The sequence below is a fragment of the Salvelinus fontinalis genome, chromosome 7 (assembly GCF_029448725.1).
Source record: "Salvelinus fontinalis isolate EN_2023a chromosome 7, ASM2944872v1, whole genome shotgun sequence".
NCBI lineage: Eukaryota > Metazoa > Chordata > Actinopteri > Salmoniformes > Salmonidae > Salvelinus > Salvelinus fontinalis.
The window spans coordinates 35,407,331-35,422,083 of NC_074671.1; the positions used below are offsets into that span (position 1 = coordinate 35,407,331).

General features: G+C 43.4%; 1 protein-coding gene across 1 annotated transcript in view; it reads right to left on the minus strand.

Annotated features, from left to right (window-relative positions):
- LOC129859454 (cadherin-20-like) overlaps window positions 1-12,859 on the minus strand; it is a 122,900-nt gene extending 110,041 nt beyond the window's left edge. The window contains exon 1 of the mRNA XM_055929267.1: window positions 12,450-12,859. The gene's annotated coding sequence lies outside the window, so the exon portion shown is untranslated. The remainder of the gene's footprint in view (window positions 1-12,449) is intronic.
- Between the last annotated feature and the right edge of the window lie 1,894 nt (window positions 12,860-14,753).

A 14,753-nucleotide genomic window follows, 5' to 3' on the forward strand; every position in this document is an offset into this window, starting at 1 on the left:
CTGGTGACATGATGATCAATGTTTGAATGCCATTTGACCAATACAAATAATGTTGCTCTTATCCATAGTAATCTCAATGTAGGTAGCCTACCCGCTCTGACTCTGCGAGCTGTTGGCTAGAGCGTATGTGCCACGACCAGAGTGGGCACATTTGCTACAGAATATAGCGCAACAGTTTTTGTGACAAAAACCATCAGTTGAAAATGCGATGAAAACCCCCTTGTGTAGTCTTGACATTCCGTATACTCCCCTTGTCCTAAGGGTAAAAAATGACCCGCCTTCACTAAACACCAGAAAATAAAGCAGCTTAATTGAATTTTAAACCTCAAATCTTGTTTTCATTCACCAGAAAATGTATAAATATCTGGGTTTTCTCTTTTCACAATGCAAAAAGACTGCATTTATCAGTGGACACCACTCATTTGTATTACACCTGTCTTTGTTTTCTACTAAAGTAGAGGTTGCTAAAGATACTGCATAGGTGTAAACATCCTTTTTTTTTAGCAAGAGATAGCACTTGTATAGCCTAAGAAAGTAGCAGAAATGTGCAGAAAGTAGTTTTGAACGCATTTCATTGAAAGGAAACAATAACCGTCTTGAACTTTTTTGGCAACATAGTATTCTTATATACTGTACAATGAGGATTTCAACATAGTGATATATTCTTATATACTGTACAATGAGGAATTCAACTACAAAATATTAGTCTTCTCCCATTGTTTTTAACCATTGTCCCACCCACAAGGTGTATAAACAACAACTAAGAATAAAATAATATAATAGATACAAAACAAATACATGAAGAACATAAATCAATCAACTCTAATTAGCACATGTAGGACAGCATGCAACTGTGTGTGCATGGACTTTGCAGATGTATTTCTCACATGTGCAGCACATAGTATTTGTTTTACAGTCCTTCTTTGGGGGGCAGAATTGGCCTGCCCCAGCTGCAGCCTCAGGTGGATCAGGACAAGATTCCGCCCCCTGAACAGCTTTCACAAGCACTGCAGAGGCTGCTGTGCGGGGGAGGCGCTCCCTTCTTTGAATATGTGGGGTTACAAGTGCCTTTCCCAGCTGCTCCAGGAACACCCTCTTGTTCTGCTTATCAGGCATCCAGGTAGGGTTGATCGTGTTCCATATCACAACGGCATTGTATGAAGACACATCAATGATGTTATGGAAGATGACCAGGGAACAGCGGGCAGTAATCCTCCTGCACCTTGTCCAGGTTGTCCATGCCTCCTTTGTTGTGGTTGTAGTCCAGGATGATGGCTGGCTTCCCGTCCTCACGATCACTGATCTCAACCGTTTTGTACAGTGTGCTCAGGAGGACCACATTCTTGTTCCTCTTTGGGAGGTAAGAAACTAGAGTGGTGGTGGGGGTGAAAGCAAACTTTGATGAGAAAGCCTCTCACCCCTTGTTGCGAGGAGTGCAGGGGGAAGCCCAGGCTTGTTCTTTCTAACTGTGCCAACCATGGTGATCTTCCTCTTTAGGAGCTGCTGGCCAAGTTCATAAGAGGTGAATAAATTGTCACAGGTGACATTGTGCCCCGTCAGTCCATCTGTCACATCAAGCACAACCCGCATCCCCTGGTTCTTCTCCAGGCCTCCACTGGTTGGCTTCCCTGTGTGAACTTGCATCTTCCAATCGTAGCTGGATTGTGCATCACAGGCCACCCATATCTGGATGCCATACTTTGCTGGCTTGCTGGGCATATACTGCTGGAAAGGATAGCAACCTTTTGACAAAAGACATTTACATTACATTTAAGTCATTTAGCAGACGCTCTTATCCAGAGCGACTTACAAATTGGTGCATTCACCTTATGATATCCAGTGGAACAACCACTTTACAATAGTGCATCTAACTCTTTTAAGGGGGGGGGGGGTTAGAAGGATTACTTTATCCTATCCTAGGTATTCCTTAAAGAGGTGGGGTTTCAGGTGTCTCCGGAAGGTGGTGATTGACTCCGCTGACCTGGCGTCGTGAGGGAGTTTGTTCCACCATTGGGGTGCCAGAGCAGCGAACAGTTTTGACTGGGCTGAGCGGGAACTGTACTTCCTCAGAGGTAGGGAGGCGAGCAGGCCAGAGGTGGATGAACGCAGTGCCCTTGTTTGGGTGTAGGGCCTGATCAGAGCCTGAAGGTACGGAGGTGCCGTTCCCCTCACAGCTCCGTAGGCAAGCACCATGGTCTTGTAGCGGATGCGAGCTTCAACTGGAAGCCAGTGGAGAGAGCGGAGGAGCGGGGTGACGTGAGAGAACTTGGGAAAGTTGAACACCAGACGGGCTGCGGCGTTCTGGATGAGTTGTAGGGGTTTAATGGCACAGGCAGGGAGCCCAGCCAACAGTGAGTTGCAGTAATCCAGACGGGAGATGACAAGTGCCTGGATTAAGACCTGCGCCGCTTCCTGCGTGAGGCAGGGTCGTACTCTGCGAATGTTGTAGAGCATGAACCTACAGGAACGGGTCACCGCCTTGATGTTAGTTGAGAACGACAGGGTGTTGTCCAGGATCACGCCAAGGTTCTTAGCACTCTGGGAGGAGGACACAATGGAGTTGTCAACCGTGATGGCGAGATCATGGAACGGGCAGTCCTTCCCCGGGAGGAAGAGCAGCTCCGTCTTGCCGAGGTTCAGCTTGAGGTGGTGATCCGTCATCCACACTGATATGTCTGTCAGACATGCAGAGATGCGATTCACCACCTGGTTATCAGAGGAGGGAAAGGAGAAGATTAATTGTGTGTCGTCTGCATAGCAATGATAGGAGAGACCATGTGAGGATATGACAGAGCCAAGTGACTTGGTGTATAGCGAGAATAGGAGAGGGCCTAGAACAGAGCCCTGGGGGACACCAGTGGTGAGAGCACGCGGTGCGGAGACAGATTCTCGCCACGCCACCTGGTAGGAGCGACCTGTCAGGTAGGACGCAATCCAAGCGTGGGCCGCGCCGGAGATGCCCAGCTCGGAGAGGAGAGGAGGATCTGATGGTTCACAGTATCAAAGGCAGCCGATAGGTCTAGAAGGATGAGAGCAGAGGAGAGAGAGTTAGCTTTAGCAGTGCGGAGCGCCTCCGTGACACAGAGAAGAGCAGTCTCAGTTGAATGACTAGTCTTGAAACCTGACTGATTTGGATCAAGAAGGTCATTCCGAGAGAGATAGCAGGAGAGCTGGCCAAGGACGGCACGTTCAAGAGTTTTGGAGAGAAAAGAAAGAAGGGATACTGGTCTGTAGTTGTTGACATCGGAGGGATCGAGTGTAGGTTTTTTCAGAAGGGGTGCAACTCTCGCTCTCTTGAAGACGGAAGGGACGCAGCCAGCGGTCAAGGATGAGTTGATGAGCGAGGTGAGGTAAGGGAGAAGGTCTCCGGAAATGGTCTGGAGAAGAGAGGAGGGGATAGGGTCAAGCGGGCAGGTTGGTGGGCGGCCGGCCGTCACAAGACGCGAGATTTCATCTGGAGAGAGAGGGGAGAAAGAGGTCAAAGCACAGGGTAGGGCAGTGTGAGCAGAACCAGCGGTGTCGTTTGACTTAGCAAACGAGGATCGGATGTCGTCGACCTTCTTTTCAAAATGGTTGACGAAGTCATCAGCAGAGAGGGAGGAGTGGGGAGGAGGGGGAGGAGGATTCAGGAGGGAGGAGAAGGTGGCAAAGAGCTTCCTAGGGTTAGAGGCAGATGCTTGGAATTTAGAGTGGTAGAAATTGGCTTTAGCAGCAGAGACAGAAGAGGAGAATGTAGAGAGGAGGGAGTGAAAGGATACCAGGTCCGCAGGGAGGCGAGTTTTCCTCCATTTCCGCTCGGCTGCCCGGAGCCCTGTTCTGTGAGCTCGCAATGAGTCGTCGAGCCACGGAGCAGGAGGGGAGGACCGAGCCGGCCTGGAGGATAGGGGACATAGAGAGTCAAAGGATGCAGAAAGGGAGGAGAGGAGGGTTGAGGAGGCAGAATCAGGAGATAGGTTGGAGAAGGTTTGAGCAGAGGGAAGAGATGATAGGATGGAAGAGGAGAGAGTAGCGGGGGAGAGAGAGCGAAGGTTGGGACGGCGCGATACCATCCGAGTAGGGGCAGTGTGGGAAGTGTTGGATGAGAGCGAGAGGGAAAAGGATACAAGGTAGTGGTCGGAGACTTGGAGGGGAGTTGCAATGAGATTAGTGGAAGAACAGCATCTAGTAAAGATGAGGTCAAGCGCATTGCCTGCCTTGTGAGTAGGGGGGGAAGGTGAGAGGGTGAGGTCAAAAGAGGAGAGGAGTGGAAAGAAGGAGGCAGAGAGGAATGAGTCAAAGGTAGACGTGGGGAGGTTAAAGTCACCCAGAACTGTGAGAGGTGAGCCATCCTCAGGAAAGGAACTTATCAGGGCGTCAAGCTCATTGATGAACTCTCCAAGGGAACCTGGAGGGCGATAAATGATAAGGATGTTAAGCTTGAAAGGGCTGGTAACTGTGACAGCATGGAATTCAAAGGAGGCGATAGACAGATGGGTCAGGGGAGAAAGAGAGAATGTCCACTTGGGAGAGATGAGGATCCCAGTGCCACCACCCCGCTGACCAGAAGCTCTCGGGGTGTGCGAGAACACGTGGGCAGACGAGGAGAGAGCAGTAGGAGTAGCAGTGTTATCAGTGGTAATCCATGTTTCCGTCAGTGCCAAGAAGTCGAGGGACTGGAGGGAAGCATAGGCTGAGATGAACTCTGCCTTGTTGGCCGCAGATCGGCAGTTCCAGAGGCTGCCTGAGACCTGGAACTCCACGTGGGTCGTGCGCGCTGGGACCACCAGGTTAGAGTAGCAGCGGCCACGCGGTGTGAAGCGTTTGTATGGTCTGTGCAGAGAGGAGAGAGCAGGGATAGACAGACACATAGTTGACAGGCTACAGAAGAGGCTACGCTAATGCAAAGGAGATTGGAATGACAAGTGGACTACACGTCTCGAATGTTCAGAAAGTTAAGCTTACGTTGCAAAAAATCTTATTGACTAAAATGATATAGTACTGCTGGCTGGTGAAATAGGCTAGCTAGCAGTGGCTGCGTTGTTGACTTTGTTTGAAAGTGTAGCTGGCTAGGTAACCTCTAACTGGCTAGGTAACCTCGACAATTACTCTAGACTACACAATTATCTTGGATACAAAGACGGCTATGTAGCCAGCTAAGATCAAACAAATCAAACTGTTGTACTGTAATGAAATGAAATGTAATACTACCTGTGGAGCAAAGCGGAATGCAACTACTCGCTCCAACCCGGAAGTGCGTATCGTAGAGGGAGAGGCAATAGAAGTGTTGTTTCTTGTATTATTGTCTTTTGTGTCTTTAGAGGACTGCTTCACCTTAATGTCCCCTTTCCCCCTTTCCCTTTTCTTCTGTCCTTATTTTGTCCCACTTTGTCCCTTCTTTGTCCCTTCTTCTCTTCTGCCAGCTAGACACTCCTTGTTAGCTAGCTAGCTTCTTCCAGGAATGTCCCTAGCAACTGCCTAGCAACAGGTAAACAACTTAGCTAGCTAAGAAAACTGTATAATTTTATGAAAAAATTGTTACTTTTTCAAAAGCCTTTCTTCTTTGTTTGCTGCTTGTTTGGTCTCCTATTCAGTTTGCAGTTTTCTTTTGATTTTTTTTCGATGTACTTTACTCTAAAAAAACATTTAAATTTCAATATTTGTAGGAGCTCATCTTTTCAGCTGCTGCTGCTTAATTTGGAACTCCGGAAAAAAAAGAGATGACAATCAGTAATTAGTATCAGTTTCACAGAAAACAATCACACAAATCAATTATATTACAGCAATACATAATACAACTAACAATCACTTACATTACAGATATGAAAATAAAAATGTACCTCTGAATGGAACCAGTTGCTCATCCACTGTTACTTCAGGCTCAGGGTTGTAGAGGTACGGCAGACACTCCACCCACTTCTCCCAGACCTCTCTTATGGCCACCAGTTTGTCTGTCACACATCTTGCAGGTCTTGACTCACGGTTATCAAATCGTAGCATTCTTGAGAATGTGTGAAAGACTTTCAGTGGCATCGTGGCACGGAAAATCACCCTTCCACTATCTGCATCCCAGAGACTACATGTAGCCTCACCTCGGGACTTATTCACACACGCTAAGATTAGCAGCCCTATGTAAGTACGCAGGTCAATCTCATACATCCTTTTCCAGTTATGTCCATATTTACTGAAACAATTCAAATTTGTCATCTCCAGGATGATTTGTTCGATGGCTGGTGTGATGAACATGTAGAATGTTGAGGCGATGTCCTTGGCATGGGCAACTGAATGTCTGGTGGGCCCTGGGGTCATCCTTATGACATTTTGTGCTGCCATCCCGCCTTGTTTGTCTAATGGTGACAAGGACCATGTTATTTTGCTGTTCTTTGACAAAAATGTCTCTCTTTCAGCTTGGGAGATTTCTCATTCATCTGAAGAGGATGCATCGTGCTCTGGGTTCTATTCTTCCCTGTCTTCTTCTTCAGATACCTCCTCCTCTTCTAAATCATTGTTCTCTTGTTCCTCCTGGACATCTGAGAAAATCTGATCTACGACCTGTTGGGCACTGAAACGTGCACTCATGGCTTCAGCAAAGAGAGAACTGGGGGGACTGTCATCTGCAGCACCTTTTATAGCCTCTGACTGCATTCCCCACGAGTAAACAATGCTTTCAAAGAATGTTTATTTTGTCTGAAATTTATTTTTTGTCTGTGAACTTGAGTCATGTGTGGGGTCGTGGAGGGGAGATACTTCACATGCACAATAACACTTTAGTTTTGTCTGAGTTCATTCAGTAGCACACAATCTCAATTTCTCATTGTGTGTGTGTGTGTGTGTCTTTGTGGTTTTTGTGGTATGTAAATTATTGTATGACTGCCGGGTCAAAAATGACCCTAAGACAATCTTTGTACCCTGGTGGTATACAGCTTTTATGGAAACATGAACAAAGGCAATCTTTCACTTTTTCTCATTTTGGGGTCACTCTAGGAAAAGTAATTCAATTTCAAGTTGAAAAAATATAATTTAGCGGGTTTTCTCTGCTGTTAAACATGGTGGCGGGTCATTTTTTACCCTTAAGACAACACAATGGTTAACTCGTATTTTTCATTCGTTACATGGGAATTTAACGGCAAAAGTTATTTTTAAATGCACTATGTCATCACGCACAGCCTTTTATCCACAAAAAGTCAGTTTTGATGGAAGCACATCTCTGGTGGGAAAATGTGCTTATTATTTTATACAGATTTTAGAATATTTGCATGAAAATCTGTCGCAAATTGGATGGAAACCTAGCTAACGATGTAAATTTTTTCAGAAATCTCCCATTTGGCATGTCTCTTGTGACGCGATTCACAACAGCACTGACGGATTTGTTGACTTGACCACTGCGTTTTGAACAACCCTAGCTAGATGAAAGGAGAAACATACAAGTGTATTTGCTATAGATGTTGTGTAAACTTTTAATTATATTTGCTGACACCCTACAGTCAAGTATTGGCACCAGTAGAGTAGCTATATATCAATGTAAACCACGCCCCTCTGTGAACATACATTATCCAATGTTGGTTACAAGGCAGTACTTATTTAAATTAGGAAAGAGAATATCATGTTACCATTGGTGTATTAAACTGAGCATTAGGGTGATATCATCTTATCCCCTTAATAATCCCACCTCCTGAATCCAAGTGTTTGACATTGGGGGGAGGGACCAGTAACTTTATTATCACACTTTTTCAATGTAAATCATCATAATTTCATCTGGTTGCATCCAAATATCAAATTGAATGAAAACATATAATTTGATCTGTTCGTAACCTTTAAACACACCACAGTCATAGCAATTCAAAAGATTATGTTACCTTTACCGATAAGGTTGTTGTAGTTAAGTGGGCTACTTACAGGTTTACTTTTGTATTAGAAAATACATGTATTCTTATTAATGGTAACAAAATACATGACTTGTACTTCAGACCAGTGAAGTACAAATTTCACAATAGATATTGAAACTATTGAAAGACATATATCAAATACATGTAACAGAAATACTACCTATCGTTGGCACTAGCTATGTGCATTGTAAATCTGCAACAGTTTACTAACCAGTGTTCTTCCATTAATGCACTGTACATTCTAGAAATACAGTATGTTGTTGTATTCAGGTTTTGTGTTTAAGTCAAGGTCCTGTACATCTACAGTAAATTACTGGCTACTGTGTTGCCCGTAATTTACTGTAAAAACTACAGTACATTTTTTTACAGTGTGCGAAACACGAATGTAGTGTTTTACAAGTCCATGAGGACTGCACATTCTGATGTCAAATAACGTGGTGAAGTTACTCTTCACTGTGATATTGTATTGTACCAAAAACCAGCTGTTGACAATGTAGAACACAGCATGTGTACACTACCGCCCTTTGAGTGATTAACAGAGAGCTTTTCCACCAGCCCAAAACAATGCCAACAGAAATCTTATTCACACACACACACACACACACACACACACACACACACACACACACACACACACACACACACACACACACACACACACACACACACACACACACAGGAAAAAAACAATGCCAACGGAGATCTTTCAGCATGCCACGCTTTCAAAGGAACTGATGTCTGATACCCCATAAAACACTAGGCGCAGGACTCCTGCATTCATTCAATTAAGAATTTACAGCGCTATTGATTTCCACACAATCAAAATACGTCAGAACTCTGCAGACACGATGCAGAGCAGTTTTTATTGGCCTTCTAGCTCTACCTGAAAGGATAAAGCCATTGGTCAGCAACATGAAGAGATGATGGCGAGATGATGATGGACAACATGCAGAGAAACTCAACACTTTTTACTTCTCGGTGTTTCCTCCTCGGCCCACAATGCCTTTCCTTTCCTCTTCACCAAAACCCCCTCTCTTTCACTGTCTTCCCCATCCTCTCCTCCAACTGCCTCTGCCCTCCTCTCCTCCACTGCCTCCTTTCCTCCACCCCTCGCTTGATGGTTATTTATCATAGATGCACTGTACTGCACAACTATTTCCCTCCTCATTTTTCTGTTCTCGCACGTCTCTATTCTCTTTGATTTCTCGCCTTGTAAATGAACCCTCCTGCTGGGTTCCGGTCAAATTGGACCAATTAAATGTTTTTTTCTCTGAAAAATGTAGTTCATTTAATCTGATTGTCATAAGGTTCCATGACTTTGTCCACACAGGGCATCTGAACACACAAAATAATTACATTCAGATGAATTTCATAAGATTTTGGGCATTTTATTTAACTTTTGTACATCTGTGGTGTTCCCGGTCAAAAATGACCTTTCATTAGAAATGAATGTATAAAATGAATGTGTATAAAATTGAGTTCAGGCACATGCCCGTTCATCAGATGGACACACTTCCTCTCCCAGACCCCCACATGCATGGGTGTTTGAGCACATTCACCTCACTCCCCTTCTCGGCTTCCCAACGTGAACCTTTCCCCAATAGAATCTTTCCCCCACAGGAACCACACCTGTTGGCATTCTCACAAACAATCGCAACATTGTTTAAGTAATATATATATAACTTTTCTCGCAGCTCTGATATATATATCGATTTTTTGAGGCCTTGCTCACAATTCATTCTGTGGCAGCACAATGACCAAACAATATACTGCATGTGAGGCTCTTGATCGTGACACTGGTGAGGAGGAGAGAGTCCTTGTTAAAATTTGACACAATAGTCTGTGATACATTGCACAATATGTTTCATCTGAGTATTTGTTATAGTCAAAATAATCCATACATTATGCTTTTCTTACTTACAAAACGAGGCCATGAATAGCAAATAGAAGTTCAAAACTTGTAATGTTCACAAGAACTAAACGGTGGCGGAAAACGCTGTCTCAGAACCTCCTTTCAAAGTCTCTGAGATATTTTCTTCTAACCATCGTAGCCAAAATAATGGGCAACAGGGCATTTTTTTACATGACGCTAAGCATGAGGGATGTTAATTATTTAATTAATGAGGTGTTCATAATTAATGAGGTGTTCATAATTAATGAACCACACCTGTGAGGAAGCACCTGCTTCATATACTTTGTATCCCTCATTTACTCAAGTGTTTCCTTTATTTTGGCAGTTACATGCTGTGGTGTAAAGTATTAAGTAAGAATACCTTGAAGTACTACTTTTTAAGTTTTTGGGGGTAACTGTTCTTTACTTTACGACAAGTTAATTTTACTCCACTGCATTCTGAAATAAAATATGTACTTTTTACTCCATTACATTTTTCCTGACACCCAAAAGTGCTCATTACATTCCAAATGCTCTGATAGGACAGCAATATGGTCCAATTCATACACATGTCAATATAATGCGCTGTTATACCTACTGCCATTGATCTGGCAGACTCACTAAACACAAATTCTGTGTTTGTAAATTATTTCTGAATGTTGGAGTGGGCCCATGCCTGTCCTTAAATTTAAAAAACAAGAAAATCTGGCCATTGGGTTTTCTCAATATAGAGAATTTGATTTATACTATTTAATTTCACTCAAGTATGACAATTGGTCACTTTTCCACCATTGTACTTAAGCACATTTCAAATCAGATACTTTTAGACATGTAGTAATTTACTATTAAGGTATTTTTTACTTTTAATCAAGCGTGACAATTAAGTACATTTTCCACCACTGGTTACCTGTAAGTTTCTCACTTATAGGTGGCACAAATTGGGCTATGGGGGAGCAGAAAGGTGCAGGTTATAAATTAAATACTGTAGTATATACTACAGTAATTACTGTAGTGTTTGCTGTAGTGTTTTGGTGGTCTATAGTATATTGTACTATTTACTATAGTATTCTACAGTATACTACACAAATTGTATAGTAAGTACTACACATGATCAAGGGATAATACAGTGTGTAGTATAGTATTATACAGTGTACTACAGTAATGCAAGTGGAAGAAATGGCACAGCAGCCATTTTGGGAGGGAGTGTGGATGACCACACATCATAGCAGTCAAACTAAACATCATTCAGCTAAATTTGAGATACTGTACTGTAGTACTGTACTGTAGTATTACATAGTAAACTGTAGTATTTTTCATGTGTGTAGCTGGTGTTAATTGATGGTTAAAAACGGTTTCCTGAAAAAGACTGATAGGAGTGTCCTTTGACTCTGAGCTCCTGAGTGGCGCAGCGATCTAAGGCATTGCATCTCAGTGCTAGAAGCATCACTACAGAACCTGGTTTGATTCCAGACTGTATCACAACCGGCCATGATTGGGAGTCACATAGGGCGGCACACAATTGGCCCAGTGTCGTCTGGGTTAGGGTTTGGCTGGGGTAGGCCGTCATTGTAAATAAGACTTTGTTCCTAACTGACTTGCCTAGTTTAATAAAGGCAAAAAAAATGTATAAAGAAAGGGATGGGGTGGGAGAGAGGGAATGAGCAAGAGTGAAAAATAAAAATTGAAGAACTGAGAGAGAGACTTAGAAAGAGATAGAAGGGTGGTGGTGGTGGTGTAGCCATGAGAGCGTACATGTAGCTGCTTAATTAATTCGGTCACAGCGCCCTATAATGAAACCTTTATTCAGGGGGAATGAGGGGGGATGGCAGGGGGCTTGGCAGAGAAGAGAGCGGTTGTGTTTCGGAGAGAGGGTGAAAAATAAAAATCCCAGTGTCCACAGTTGGCTTTCCCTCATGTCAGCTGCCTTGGTTACAGAGTTAGCTGCCAGCAAGCCCCAGCACTGCAGCTCAGTCCCACTCTCCCTCTTCTTTTTCTCTGGCTACCTCTCACTCTCTCTCTCTCTTCTATCCCTCTATCCCCAACACCTCTCTTCTCTCTCTGTCTCCCTCTATCCCCAACACATCCCTTCTATCCCTCTCTCTCTGTCTCTCTATCCCTCTCTGTATCTCTATGTCTGTCTGTCTGTGTCTTTTTCTCTCTGTCTCTCTCTCTCTCTCTTGGCTCCAACAAACTATTATTTTCTCCAAGTAGACAGGATCTCATTAAAAAACCAACAGTATTCTATCTCCCTCCCTCCCGCCAGAGCACCATTCTTTTAAAATCTCTCTTTTCTCTCCCGCTCTCATTACATGTGACACAATCAATCACATTGACAACAACTCTACCATCATCACTCCACACAAACAGAGAATAAAGTATTCACAAATACAGTATACAGCTAATATTGTACATTGATACTACCATGTGTCTGATAGAGCTTCCCACCTTAATAGGTAATACACAGCTAATAAATAAAAAAATCTCAATTGTATATGCTAGCTTTTTTTGTTCCATACAGTTCAAAATATGCTATTGTTGCATTTGATGTATGTCAATGTTAGCATACAATTATACAATTGTTGAGTTTAAGGAACAGTTTTGTTATTTTAACTGGTCGAGCATTAATGAAAAATTGCTTTTTGTTGCTTGTTTACATTTCACCAGATACATCTGTGACAAATAAAGACAATTCCTACCTGGTGTTGCACACCACAGCCCCTCCAGTACTGGATGAGTCTTCAGAAGTTAACTTATTTTTCTCTGTCTCTGTCGTTCCATTCATTTACATTCTTCTATTGTCTGCCTATCTATTTGTCTGGAGTTATCTTTTCAAAACGTGGGCTTCCCGCTTATCGCACAGCTCTGGTGAAAGGTCTGGTGCACTCAGAAGAAGAAGTGAGTGAAGGAATAGAGGAGATGGATGGAAAGAATAAGACTGACACCTCGTGATCAGCTCAGCTGCCGGCTCTACCGCTGCGCTCCTGCCTGCTCGCTCTCTCTCTCTCTCTCTTTATCTCTCTCTCTCTCATGCTCGCTTTCCTCTTAGAGCTGCACTGAAGGAACGACCAAGTCCAGAGGGTCCCTCTCCCTCACCCTACCTTCATCCTGTGCTGTGCTGCTGCTGCTGCTGCTCCAGCCAGCCTCTCTCTTTCTCTCTCCATTTCTCCCTCTCACTATCTCTATCTCTACTCCAGCCACATGAATATTCTGACAAACGCACCTGAAATACACTGTACTAACCCAATGGTGTCAGATATCACCCCATCATTCTCATTTGCTCTCTAACTATTGCTCTGTGTGTGTGTTACTAGAATGTTGCAAGCCTACATGCAGGCCTGATGTGGCCCATAAGGCATGAGTTTCAGGTCTCTGTATTAGGGTCTGGACCCAGTGATGATTTGGTACAATGTTGCACCTCACTAGCAATAGCTTCAGTCAAAACAGTTACAAAGGAGTAGATAGATTAACGTGATGGAAAGAACCAGCATTTTCATCAGGATATTTTCTACTGTTTTTATTTATCGGCTTAAGGCCTACCGCATGTATTTTACATAGTTGATGATGGATGTTATAGGCCTACTGCTGCATTAGCCAATAGGCTATCTCTGAGCTCTGTGCTCTCATTTCTTTAGCCAACAATGGATCACAGTGTGTCAATGTGTCCATATAGCAGAGGCTGATGCTGTCACCATAGTTGAATTTTAACTTTTCGATTTATATCATTTTACTTCAGATTTTTATGATTAACCACGTGACAATGATTTTGAGAAACAAAAACTTCTTTATTTAAATGAAACTGTTCCACGTAAATGCGAGTATAAAAATAATCACAACTGGCATGCAGATCAGTAGAAACGGTAGGATAGAGTGTAAGCTTCCACAAACTTGAATATCCTGATCTGCCTATGGTCTTAACAATTACACCCGTTTGAAAAAAAATATATACGCAAGCGCGTCCACACATAGGAGATCGCAAAAACGTATCTTCCCATTGAAATCCTAGGCCCTTAGAACTGATTCGATCTGGTACCGACCCTGCCTAAAACATTTAAACTGGAACAACCCTTTTAGTAATGGGAACGACAAAATCTAACTAAATGCTTGGATTTGTTTAGATTTGCACACTCTTGGCATTCTCTCAACCAGCTTCATGAGGTAGTCACCTGGAATGCATTTCAATTATCAGGTGTGCCTTGTTAAAAGTTAGTTTGTGGAATTTCATAACATCTTAATGTGTTTGAGCCAATCAGCTGTGTTGTGACATGGTAGGGGTGGTATACAGAAGATAGCCCTATTTGGTAAAATACCAAGTCCGTATTATGGCAAGAACAGCTCAAATAAGCAAAGAGAAACGACAGTCCATTATTACTTTAAGACATGATGGTCAGTCAATGCGGAACATTTCAAGAACTTCAAGTATTGTCTCAAAAACAATCAAGTGCTATGATGAAACTGGCTCTCATGAGGACCACCACAGGAAGGAAGACCCAGAGTTACCAGCCTCAGACATTGCAGCCCAAATAAATGCTTCACAGAGTTCAAGTAAAAGACACATCTCAACATCAACCGTTCAGAGGAGACTGCGTGAATCAGGCCTTCATGGTCAACTTGCTGCAAAGAAACCACTGCTGAAGGACACCAATAATAAGAAGAGACTTCCTTGGGCCAAGAAACATTTTTCGTTCCCAACGCCATGTCTTTGTGACACGCACAGTAGGTGAACAGATGATCTCTGCATGTGTGGTTCCTACCGTGAAGCATGGAGGAGGAGGTATGATGGTGTGTGGTTGCACTGCTGGTGACACTGTCTGTGATTTATTTAGAATTCAAGGCTAACTTAACCAGCATGGCTACCACAGCATTCTGGAGCATTACACCATCCCATCTGGTTTGCGCTTAGGGGAACTATCATTTGTTTTTCAACAGGACAATGACCCAACACACCTCTAGGCTATGTAAGGGCTTTTTGACCAAGAAGGAGAGTGATGGAGGGCTGCATC